The following is an 11,589-nucleotide window of genomic DNA, read 5'->3' on the forward strand; positions in this document are numbered from 1 at the left end:
TGAAGCTCAGAGGTTTCACGCTTATAACAAAATGGTGAGAAAGATTTAGTTTCTCCATAGAAAAGTAAACTGAGTGCATTTCATGCGATCCTGCAAGGGGGTTGCACACTCTTGTAGTGTGCTTTGTGGTTTTTTTTTTAAACCTGCAGCTTCCTTTTTAAAATCAACCTCAATGTGTGCTGTAAAAGTGTGAAACGACAGCGATAGACCATATCAGACTGAGAAACAGAAAAGCTGTTTAACTGCAACTATAGTGAAGGAATAAATGAGCACTAGAAAGCAAATAAAGTGTATTTTTCAGCTTTAGTGGATGACCGTTAACTGCATACCTTGTTACATGTATCCAAACAGTTCAATCAAATAAATCTAATACAAGGCAAAATATCACTTTTATGTCATTCGAAAATAAAGAATGACACATTCACAGCTTTTGTTGATGCCAAACACGATAGAGTTTTCAGAGACAGAAATGATGCAGTGTAATCCTGTATTTTCTGCTGTCAAAATACACACTTGTATACAAATAATCCAAACACGTGTTCACACTAGTCTGCAGGTTTCTCTTAAAGTCATGAGACTGGCTGGTGAGAAAATGCCCTTAAACAAAGACTCACAAAACAACCTCCATCACTCGTCTGCTGCAGGTTTTGGTGGTCACACTTGGCTGCTCAGACTCAGAAACTGATTGATATGTGATGTGGCAGCATTAAAAGTATGTCTGTGCCTAAATGTGGTGTGTAAGCCTGATGTGTTTAAGTGTTTAGATCATGTTGGGTGATTAGTGAGCCCTGGACAAGCTGGGTTTTTCCAGGTGCTGCAGTGTGTGCGGCTGTTTTATGCTCCTCTGTAGAAGCAATCTGGCCTTGACCGGTCGACTCTGCTGTTATAAACCTGTTCCTTATTACAGGGGGAGTGACGGGTGAGGTCGAGAGCGAAAGGTTTGTGTGTGTTTCAGTCACCAAAGAGCAGAGCTGGGAACGTGTTCAGTCTGTGCAGGTTGCAGTGAGTGACACACTGCTCTGTGTTTAATGCAGAGATCTGTACATCAGATACCATGTGCTGCTCTGCTAATGGGACCAGACGGGGCTAATCAGTTGTGCACTGCAAGGTGAAGTCACAACACACACACACACACACACACACACACACACACACACACACACACACACACACACACACACACACACACACACACACACACACACGTACACACAAACACACACAGGAGCCGGTGTGGCTGCTGAGTAGCCTTCTTTATTGGCAGTAAAAGCACTCAGTGTAATGTCCAATGTTTTTAGTGGGCTGCAGTTGTATTGGTTTGGCTGTAAATTATTTCATCATGAATTAAACGTGATGGGAGTCCAATGTTTTAACCTGCTGACAAAGCGGCCTCTAATCTGCAATAAAAAAGCAACTTTCACCACCTCTTGCTTTCTTGCTTTCTTGCTTTCATGATCTGCAGAAGATGAATCCTACTGATTTAGTACAGACATTCTGGCTCCCTTCCTTGTAACAACTTTCGTGATCCCTTTATTTGAGTTGATAACATTTTGTTGAGTTTGGCACTTCCTTCTCAAGGGGTTTTGATAAAGTTCTGCAAACTAGATCTTCAAAACAGCAATTTCAGTGTCAGAATGTGTGTATAAAACTGTATCCTTCACTGTCCGTCTGGTGATATTTTAGCCAAGATCTGAATATCACTATGTTTACTGATTTGGTTGCTTAATTGTTGATAATGTGTTAACTGCACGCCTTTGCTGCGGTTTTAATTCACTCAGAATGTGACTTTGGGGGTAGCTCCGCATGACAATAGGTGTGATGGGTCTACACACAGTAAAAGCAAAGAGTCTACATAAATCTGTGCATTTTCTTATTATTTCTCGCCATTTCATGAACAAAAAATGTATGTCATGCTTCAGTAAATGAAATTCCAATTAATATAATTGATTTAGAGAAAAATTGTGATTCTGATAATTCTCAATTCTTGTCATTTTGATGCTGGTGAGTTTCACTTGGTGCTTGCTAAAGCTGTCTTGGGTAGCGCCTAAGACCTCTTTAAAGGGCACTTAAGATACTGAAAATTCCTTCATGCATGAAAAACCTTATTTAGCCAGGACATTACAGCACCTTGGCTAAGGATAGCTAGATCGGTCTTGGTTAGAAAATTAACACTAAATATGTTAATTCTTTCCAGAGAAATCCAAATCCAATTGGACTTTGTGGTGTGTTTGTTTTGTTCATATAAATTCCTGGACAGTAAATGACCATTTTACTGATTAAAATAATAGCAGAGACTTTTTAAAGGAAATAAACTGTGGATGAATAACTTGTGGGTGAATTCCGTAAAATCAAGCATAGTAGTTGTATGAGCCAATCATCTCTTGGAAAACATTTATCCAATCATGTCGTGGTACTGAGTCAAATCTGGTGTCATGGACCTGTGCAGATTCCTAGCGTTCAGGGAAAAATACTTTTCAAAACTATTTTTTCTGTAAAGTCACTGAACTTATTCAGTGATTTTTATCATACACTGCACAAAAACATAAACACACCATGCAAATGGTCTTCTCCCTTAATGAGAAGAAACCAGTAAAAATCTAGTTTCTATTGTCATGGTATAAAAACAGTGCACAAAAAGTTTTTGAGCTGTTCAACTAGTGCCAAATGATTGACCACTGAGTTAATCCACACCTCAGTCAGGTGTGGCTTAGAAGGACAAAGATCAGACAGTGTGACCAGCACACCAACATTCCTTTGACCAGTGGCTATAAAAGCCCAGCTTAAAATGCAGCTTTATTCAAATGACAAGAGAAAGATGAGGTCAGTTTGGGTTGCAGGCAGACAGTTAATACCTGCATGTCCAACTACATGCGGTCACATTTTAAAGTGTGCAAGCCAGCATGCTTGTCTGGCAATTCTGACCCACAATCCAGCTCCAATGCAACGACATCACATGCATTACAGTTTTTTGCTCAGTTAAAAACAGATGACAGTTCATTTCACACTAAAGACAGCAACAGTCAAAGCTTCAGGTGTGTTGTTATGATGAAGTGGTATATCCCTGTTGTATGTAGTATGCGGCATGAAAAGAACATGTTTTGCAAGGATAGCTGCAGTATGTACTTACGAGGATACTTAAAAGTTCTTTGCCTCACCAAAACAACGTCACAGGATAAAGAACTTTGATGCACGTGGTCCACCTGTGTTCTAGCTTCAATCCCTTCAAGGTTCAAAGCCACATTTGTCTGTTTGTGCCACCAGTACTGTGATTGATGGAAGCACTGTCCTGGAACAACAACCTTTTCCTTTTATTGGATTAAACATTTGAGTTTTTGTGTACAGTTATGCCCCAAAGTGAGACATCTCGCCCTTGTTTGCAGGTGAGGCTGCGAACTTTTTTGACGTACCCATGTAAAGAGATTTGGAATGCAGAGAGAGTCTTTTTCCTGAAAAGAGAAGATAAGAAGTCCTGATCTCACTCACTTATTCACATTCATGCCACCTGCCATGGTGCTCCATGCTGTCAGTCACAGATGCAGAGCGTTTTCTTCCTGAGTAGGGCGTGGACTAGCCTAGCCGCGCTAGACAACCCACGGCAACGAATTTAATTCTCTGCCAGGGTCGGTCTAGTTACCCTCGGTAAGCCTCGAGGTTGGATGCTCCTAAAACTGGCCGACGAATCACCATGACGTGTAGTGTCAGAAGGCGGGTGTAACTAAGTGACGACAGAGGCACGACGATTCTGACAGAAACAACCGGAAACAACCATAGAAACAAGGATAGACAAGAAGATGGCTGCGCACAATAAACAGTTATCTTTCGACTCGGCTTTGGCCACAGCCCTTGAAGATTTCTGTTAACATGCCTGTAATATACTTAAGCTTCAAACATTGACTGTATAAATAAGACTTCACCGAACTCCTGCATCCTCTGATTTCCAACGCTCTAGGAATACGTCAGCCTATTCGTTGCGCTGATTGGTTGTATACCTACCCAATTGCTGCAGAGTGATTTGAAAGACAACCTTTTAGCCCGCCTCCCTCCCTGTCGAGAGTTCCTAGACCTTTGCGTCTTCAGACCTGGGTCTAGCACGGCTAGGCTAGACGTGGACAGCAGTAGCTCAGCTTTATTTAAAGCTACAGACACTGAGAGACAGACTGTTTAGAACTGTGCAAAAACAAAAGTTATACAATCATGAAATTAATCATCTTTGAGCTTAAAATTGAAAGACATACTCTGGGAACATGTGAGACTTGGAATAATTTGGTTAAACGAGGAACAATAGGGATCCTTTAAAATCCGCTTTGTCCTCTGTAGGGCTGCACGGGGCTGGAGTGAATCCCAGCTGATTTAGGGTGAAGGCAGGGGACACCCTGGACAGGTCACCAGTCAATCACAGAGAGTCTTCTTCCTGAAGACAGATGATTAAAAGTCCTGGACTCACTTGCCCCCCACCCCCCAATTCTTCTCCCTACTTTCTTGTCTGCCTCTCTACTAACCATGGCCGTAGCCAGGTATGAGGTCAGCGAGGTCCGGACCTCACCTATTTTTTCCGAGTTTTTTTTTTTTTTCGCCAAATATGCCCAACTGAATAAAACATAAACTCATAAAAACTTGAAACTTCTCTGTGAAACGTGCTTGTAAATTGTAAATTGTGGTAAACATCCATGGGCTTTGTGTTCTGTTTGTGCCTGTGTGTGTGTTGCGGTGAAAAGCTGTTTGATCAGCTGATGCACGTACCCGCAAATGCGCCCTGTGACGCGCTTGGCAGCGGGCCAAACCCCGTTCAAAAACTAATGTTTTTATTATTAGCACTTTATAGACCACATCCCCGCCCATCTACACCAAGGGGACCACAATATATTTTTTTTTAGATAATTCGGCACTAGTTCGGCCTGTCAGATCATCTGATCAAAGAGTTAATTATTTTTATCCACAGCAGAGAGCGCGTCCGGCGCTTTTTTTTTTTTTTTTTTTGATGAGCGCCTGGCTCATCAGACAACATACAATGTATGTTGAAGATATTTCTAACCTTGCCAGTGACGACTTGTGCCTGTGAGAGGTCATTCTCAGCCATGCGAAGGCTTAAGACATGGCTTAGATCTACCATGTCCAACGACAGACTGACAGGCCTGGCGATGATGCATGTGCATCAGAAAGTGGAGGTGAACCGGGAGAATATCCTTCGACGGTGGGATGCCTCTGGTCACAGGAGGATTCAGCTAGCCTTTGATGTAAAAAGTTGATTTGTTTTTTTGAAAAAATATACATTTTTGTTTGGAAAATGATGATTTCACATCATTAAAAGATATTTAAACAACAAACATCTTGTGTGACTTGTAGCCTAAAAAATATATATATAAAAATAAATATTTTTAAAAAACATTGAAAATTTTCGGCGCGCGCTTTGCGCGCGCATCATGGACCTCACCTATTCCAAGATCCTGGCTACGGCCCTGCTACTAACCTGTCCAATAAAGCCAACAAAAAGGCAAAAAAAACTTTTAAAAATAGTCAAAATATGGGTCCTTTAAATTCATTTATTAAATGTAGTGTGAGTTACTTTCCATTAGTGACATCACCTGTCATGTGTACCTGAAGATCGTGTATCTTTTACAGTAGAATGTCTACTTTCACACTCCACGCAAACACAAGATAAACCACCCAACTCTCTCTCTCTCTCTCTCTCGCTCTCTCTCTCGCTCTCTCTCTCGCGCAGACTCTGACAGCACACGCGCCGCTCCTCGGATCCGTTGAGCAGAACGTGCGCAGCCTTCACGCGCTGTTACCGTCTCTGAGGAGGTGGAGGAGAAGAGGAGGAGGATTCACCACCTGAAACACCGGAACGCCGCACTTATTTCTGGATTACTTACTCGCACAACACTTGTTTCGAAAGAGGAGACGAAGAAGACGCCTGGAAAGTGAGTATGGAAATGAATTTACTCTTAAAAACTTGAGAAAGAGGCACTGTCATGTTATAAGTTAACAAAACTAAGCTGTTATTGTGGAATATTCTTCTATAATTAATTTAAATGCCTAAAAGTAGCTGAGTAGTTCCTCAGTTTTAACTCCATATAGAATTACAGGGTCTCCTACAGTAACATTTCCTTCCTACTAAGAGTTATTAATGTGTCTCTTCATGCCCTTGCATAAATTAAGCATTGTACACTAGCTGTCCATAGTGTTTGTCAGAGCTGCACAGCTCTTAAAAAACAACCACCACTGGTTAGTTTTTTTTCTGAGAAGGACCTCCAACCTGTGGCTTGGTTTTCTGCCAGAGAGGCTGGTACAGCAGACAAGCCTGCTGCAAGACATTTATTTTAGCACTTGTCTGGTGCAGGGTGGTAATTTCCCTGTTGTGCTGCCAGTCTGCAGAATAGTGTGTGTGTGTGTGTGTGTGTTTGTGTGTTGAAGCAGATTATGGGTGTTAATTTTCAGCAGTGGAGTCCCAGATATCTGCTTACAATGTAAACTGTCTGCTGCTAAGGGAGAGAGTTAGCAGGAGGAGGGTTCTCTCAGAGAGAAGTCTGGTTTTGAAATGAGTGGGAGATCACCGCTTCCATTCCCTGGACTGCTCTGGAGAAATGTGGCCACAAGCTGCCAGAGAAACTCTCCTCAAGCTCCCATGACCACAGTGCATGTAACCACAGTCCAGGTGCCCTGAAGCCAGCCATTAAACTAACTGTAGTGTGGCCCGAGAAAGAGGCAGCAGAATTTGCAGCACCAGGATTAAGCCACGGTGCATATGTGTCATTCAGTGCGGATACATTTCCCTCTGCAGAGCCAAGTGTCATTTACGAGAGCCACAGTGAGCCATCCATCTAGGCAAAGTTGTGGCTGTTTTATTCACATTTTTAACCAGACACAAATGTTAAGAGTCGTGACATTGAAAAGAAAGCCTCAAATCTGCGTCTTTAACTGTGTTTTGTTGACTTCAACTCTGCATAGCTTCAAACAGAAGGTTAAAGTTATTTTTAAGGTGGCAGCTCAAGCAATTTTATTTTCAGAATAGGAAAAACTCCTTCATAAAATTGAAAATAAATAGATAGCCTAGCATATGAAAGGCAGCAGGATATCATGCTGTATATTGCATAGCGACAAATACGATTTCCAGGAAGTAAAGTGAACCCCTGGAGAGTCATTGCTGCCCCAGCAGACAAATGCGTAACATCTTTCATTTAACAAGACTGATTATCCTCATTGTGACCTCAACTCCACCAGAGCCCTCACACCCCATCTCCACCCACTGTACAGTTGAAAATAACTCGTAAATCTTTGAGTCATGCAACTTTGCCTGCCTGCCTGCTTGTTTGAAGCCTGTAAGTGAAGCCGTGAAGTAATTTACAGACACTTAAATGCAGCAGGTTTTGGTAGAAAGCTGTAGAGCCCTGAGGAAAAGACAAATTTAAGGTGTTGTTTTGGCAACAACAGTGATATAGGTCATGACAAAGCCACTGCTTTACCTTGTTTGACTCGCCTGATACCATATGTGTGTCATTCTATCTATCTGTGTGAGAGTGAGTGAACGGACGAGTCGGGGGCATTTGAGTTTGTCGTCGGATCAAATGTCCATCTCAACCACTTTGCTGTAATTTGATTAGAATTCTGTGTCTTGTTAGACGGTGAGTAGAGACATCTGTCTGTCTATTGGTGATCTTTGTCACTGAGTTACCTTTGTCTTTCATGGAGACTAAATGGTATACTTTGAGGACATTAGAGTTATATTGAAAAAGTAAAATGATGTGTCTCACAAACTAACTAGCAACTTACCATGAAGACACCACTTGACTCGGCATCACTGTCTGCTCAGCTGTGTACTCTGCTGCATGTACTGCAGAGAGTGCTGTGAGTTTTGTAAACAATGAGTTGATGTGCACCCTGCTGGACAACCTGCAGTATCTATGAACATAGTTTCGAGAGTACCCCTTGCATCTTTTTCTGCATTATGTTCGCTACAGGTAAAAAGTTTTCATATTGTGCATATTGGACCACATACAGTGGATACGGAAAGTATTCAGACCCCTTGAAATTTTCACTCTCTATGTCATTGCAGCCATTTGCCAAAATCAAAAAAGTTCATTTTATTTCTCATTAATGTACACTCAGCACCCCATCTTGACAGAAAAAGCCAGAAATGTAGATTTTTTTGCAAATTTATTAAAAAAGAAAAACTGAAATATCACATGGTCATAAGTATTCAGACCCTGTGCTCAGTATTGAGTAGAAGCACCCTTTTCAGCTAGTACAGCCATGAGTCTTCTTGGGAATGACGCAACAAGTTTTTCACACCTGGATTTGGGGATCCTCTGCCATTCTTCCTTGCAGATCCTCTACAGTCCTGTCAGGTTGGATGGTGAACGTTGGTGGACAGACATTTTGAGGTCTCTCCAGAGATGCTCAATTGGGTTTAGGTCAGGGCTCTGGCTGGGCCAGTCAAGAACAGTCACAGAGTTGTTCTGAAGCCACTCCTTTGTTATTTTAGCTGTGTGCTTAGGGTCATTGTCCTGTTGAAAGGTGAACCTTCGGCCCAGTCTGAGGTCCTGAGCAATCTGGAAGAGGTTTTCCTCCAGGATATCTCTGTACTTGGCCGCATTCATCCTTCCTTCAATTGCAACCAGTCGTCCTGTCCCTGCAGCTGAAAAACACCCCCACAACATGATGCTCCCACCACCATGTTTCACTGTAGGGATTGTATTGGGCAGGTGATGAGCAGTGCCTGGTTTTCTCCACACATACCGCTTAGAATTAACACCAAAAAGTTAAATCTTGGTCTCATCAGACCAGAGAATCTTATTTCTCATAGTCTGGGAGTCCTTCATGTGTTTTTTGGCAAACTCTATGCGGGCTTTCATGTGTCTTGCACTGAAGAGAGGCTTCCGTTGGGCCACTCTGCCATAAAGCCCCGACTGGTGGAGGGCTGCAGTGATAGTTGACTTTGTGGAACTTTCTCCTATCTCCCGACTGCATCTCTGGAGCCACAGTGATCTTTGGGTTCTTCTTTACCTCTCTCACCAAGGCTCTTCTCCCACCATTGCTCATTTTGGCTGGACGGCCAGGTCTAGGAAGAGTTGTGGTCGTCCTAAACTTCTTCCATTTGAGGATTATGGAGGCCACTGTGCTCTTAGGAACCTTGAGTGCTGCAGAAATTCTTTTGTAACCTTGGCCAGATCTGTGCCTTGCCACAATTCTGTCTCTGAGCTCCTTGGGCAGTTCCTTCCACCTCATGATTCTCATTTGCTCTAACATGCACTGTGAGCTGTAAGGTCTTATATAGACAGGTGTGTGCCTTTCCTAATCAAGTCCAATCAGTTTAATTAAACACAGCTGGCCTCCAATAAAGAAGCAGAACCATCTCGAGGAGGATCAGAAGAAATGGACAGCATGTGAGTTAAATATGAATGTCGCTGCAAAGGGTCTGAATACTTATGACCATGTGATATTTCAGTTTTTCTTTTTTAATAAATTTGCAAAAATTTCTACATTTCAGTTTTTTTCTGTCAAGATGGGGTGCTGAGCGTACATTAATGAGAAATGAACTTTTTTGAGTTTGGCAAATGGCTGCAACGACACAGAGAGTGAAAAATTTCAAGGGCTCTGAATACTTTCCGTAACCATCGTATATGGTGATATCAATGATAGACCACTGTCAGTCAATAACAGTGGGCTTTATTACAGACTACCTGGTATCTTTTTATGCATTTTAGTTTACTGATTAAATAACTTTTGCTACACTGACACTACTCAAGAATCCCACATCTGAAAATAAAGTTTTTGCATTGTTGACATGTCAATATGATGATTTTTTTATCTGCTAGAAAACATATCATGAGCAAAAGCAGCGGTCAACACCGTGCCTGAGCATTGTGTGTGTTCAAATGACAGTTTACAGTCGGAGTTCTGTATGTAACAAAGCTAAAGAACCAACCTGTTGGCGTGCACATTCAGGCTTTCTGTATCATTATTCTTCTACAGAATCAGTTTCCGTCTCCAACATGTGTGGCTGAATTACTCCATTATTGCTCCACCAAAGAACGTGGCGGAGTTATGTGACAATCTGCTTTGGTTTGTCTGTCTATTAGTTACTCAACATCACTCAAAAATGGACTAACGGATTTGGATGAAATTTTCAGGGAAGATCAGAAATGACACAAGGACCAAGTGATTAGATTGTGGTAGTGATGCGGCTTATAGTCTGGATCCATGGATTTGTTAAAGATTTCTGTATCTTTAAGAGACGGCGGCACGGCATCACTGTAACTATGACATAACACTACATCAGCTGCCTGCTGATGATCACATGATTGTGATCCTACTACAAATCTTCTGTTGCGGACTTATCGGGACTTATCCATCGAAATGATACAAGGGTCAATTGATTGAGTTGTGATGGTGTTTCCAAGTTCCATCAATTTCCACTGCTCGCGACATACTTAGGTCAGGTGATTCGGTATCCGTGCATAACGTACACAGGCATAACACACATCTGTGCTCAGCGCAACTCATTTTGTTTGTGGGTACATCTATATTAAATAGGAATGAGCAGCCTTAGCGGAGTACTGCACTCTCTGAGTGCTTTTCTAGGTACAATTTGCAGTGGTGTAGTGTAATTTCACCATGTTTGACGGAGTCGTAGGTGAGCTGGTGTGCTCGAGCTGCAGCAAGTGGGGTGGGAAGCCAGGATGTCAAAGATCATCAATTTCTAGAGGAAGCAACGGTCTGGAGCTGCATTTAAACCATTTTAAGTCAGATAGGTTTACTTCTAAACTACTTCTAAATGTGTAACTTACATTTTAACTTAGATACACAAAGATTACTTTTAGGGGTTTAATCAGTGACCAGAAAGACTTTAACTAGATTATATTTGAACAACTCAATTGTTTTCGCACAATCCAAGAATCTTTCACATTGTAGTGAGATAATACAGCCTTGTTTGTAAATAATGTAGACAATCTTTTAGCCTTTTTTGTCTCTCATATATAACGTGTGGGGGTATCGGTTTGCATTGATCTCTACCAGGGTCTTTTTTTGTCACCCTCCCTGGAAGTTGCATGAAGTTGTCTGTGTTATAAAGCCACACAGCTACAAGTCCGTAAAAAACTTTTTAGAGGGTCAAAATCAAATCAGCGATATCCAGAAACTATGATTATTTACACCTGTGTTTTTCTGAGCATGTCAAAATGTGGTTTTTGATGAAGGTCTGTCCTCTGAGGTTTTAAGCCTTGTTAAGGTTAAGTCAGAGGAAAAGAAGGCTGCAGTTTGACTTCTGTCTGGTTTAAAGAGGCAAAGTGTTTACTAGTCACTAATATTAGTTGACAAGAAAATAATCCTACTTGTTTCTGTTTTCAGATGTAGATTCATCCGAGGCAGTCACAGGACGGTTGCTAGCCATCTGTCAGGGCTAACATGGAACGAGAGGGTTCACTCAGGAGGTGAGAACGCGCACACACACACACACACACACACACACACACACACACACACACACACACACACACACACACACACACACACACACACACACACACACACACGCATTTCAGCCAGCAGGTCCCATCATTCAGTGTGCAGAGTTTCACTGCAGCTCCGGTA

Source organism: Acanthochromis polyacanthus, chromosome 1 (assembly GCF_021347895.1).
Source record: "Acanthochromis polyacanthus isolate Apoly-LR-REF ecotype Palm Island chromosome 1, KAUST_Apoly_ChrSc, whole genome shotgun sequence".
Classification (NCBI taxonomy): Eukaryota; Metazoa; Chordata; class Actinopteri; family Pomacentridae; genus Acanthochromis; species Acanthochromis polyacanthus.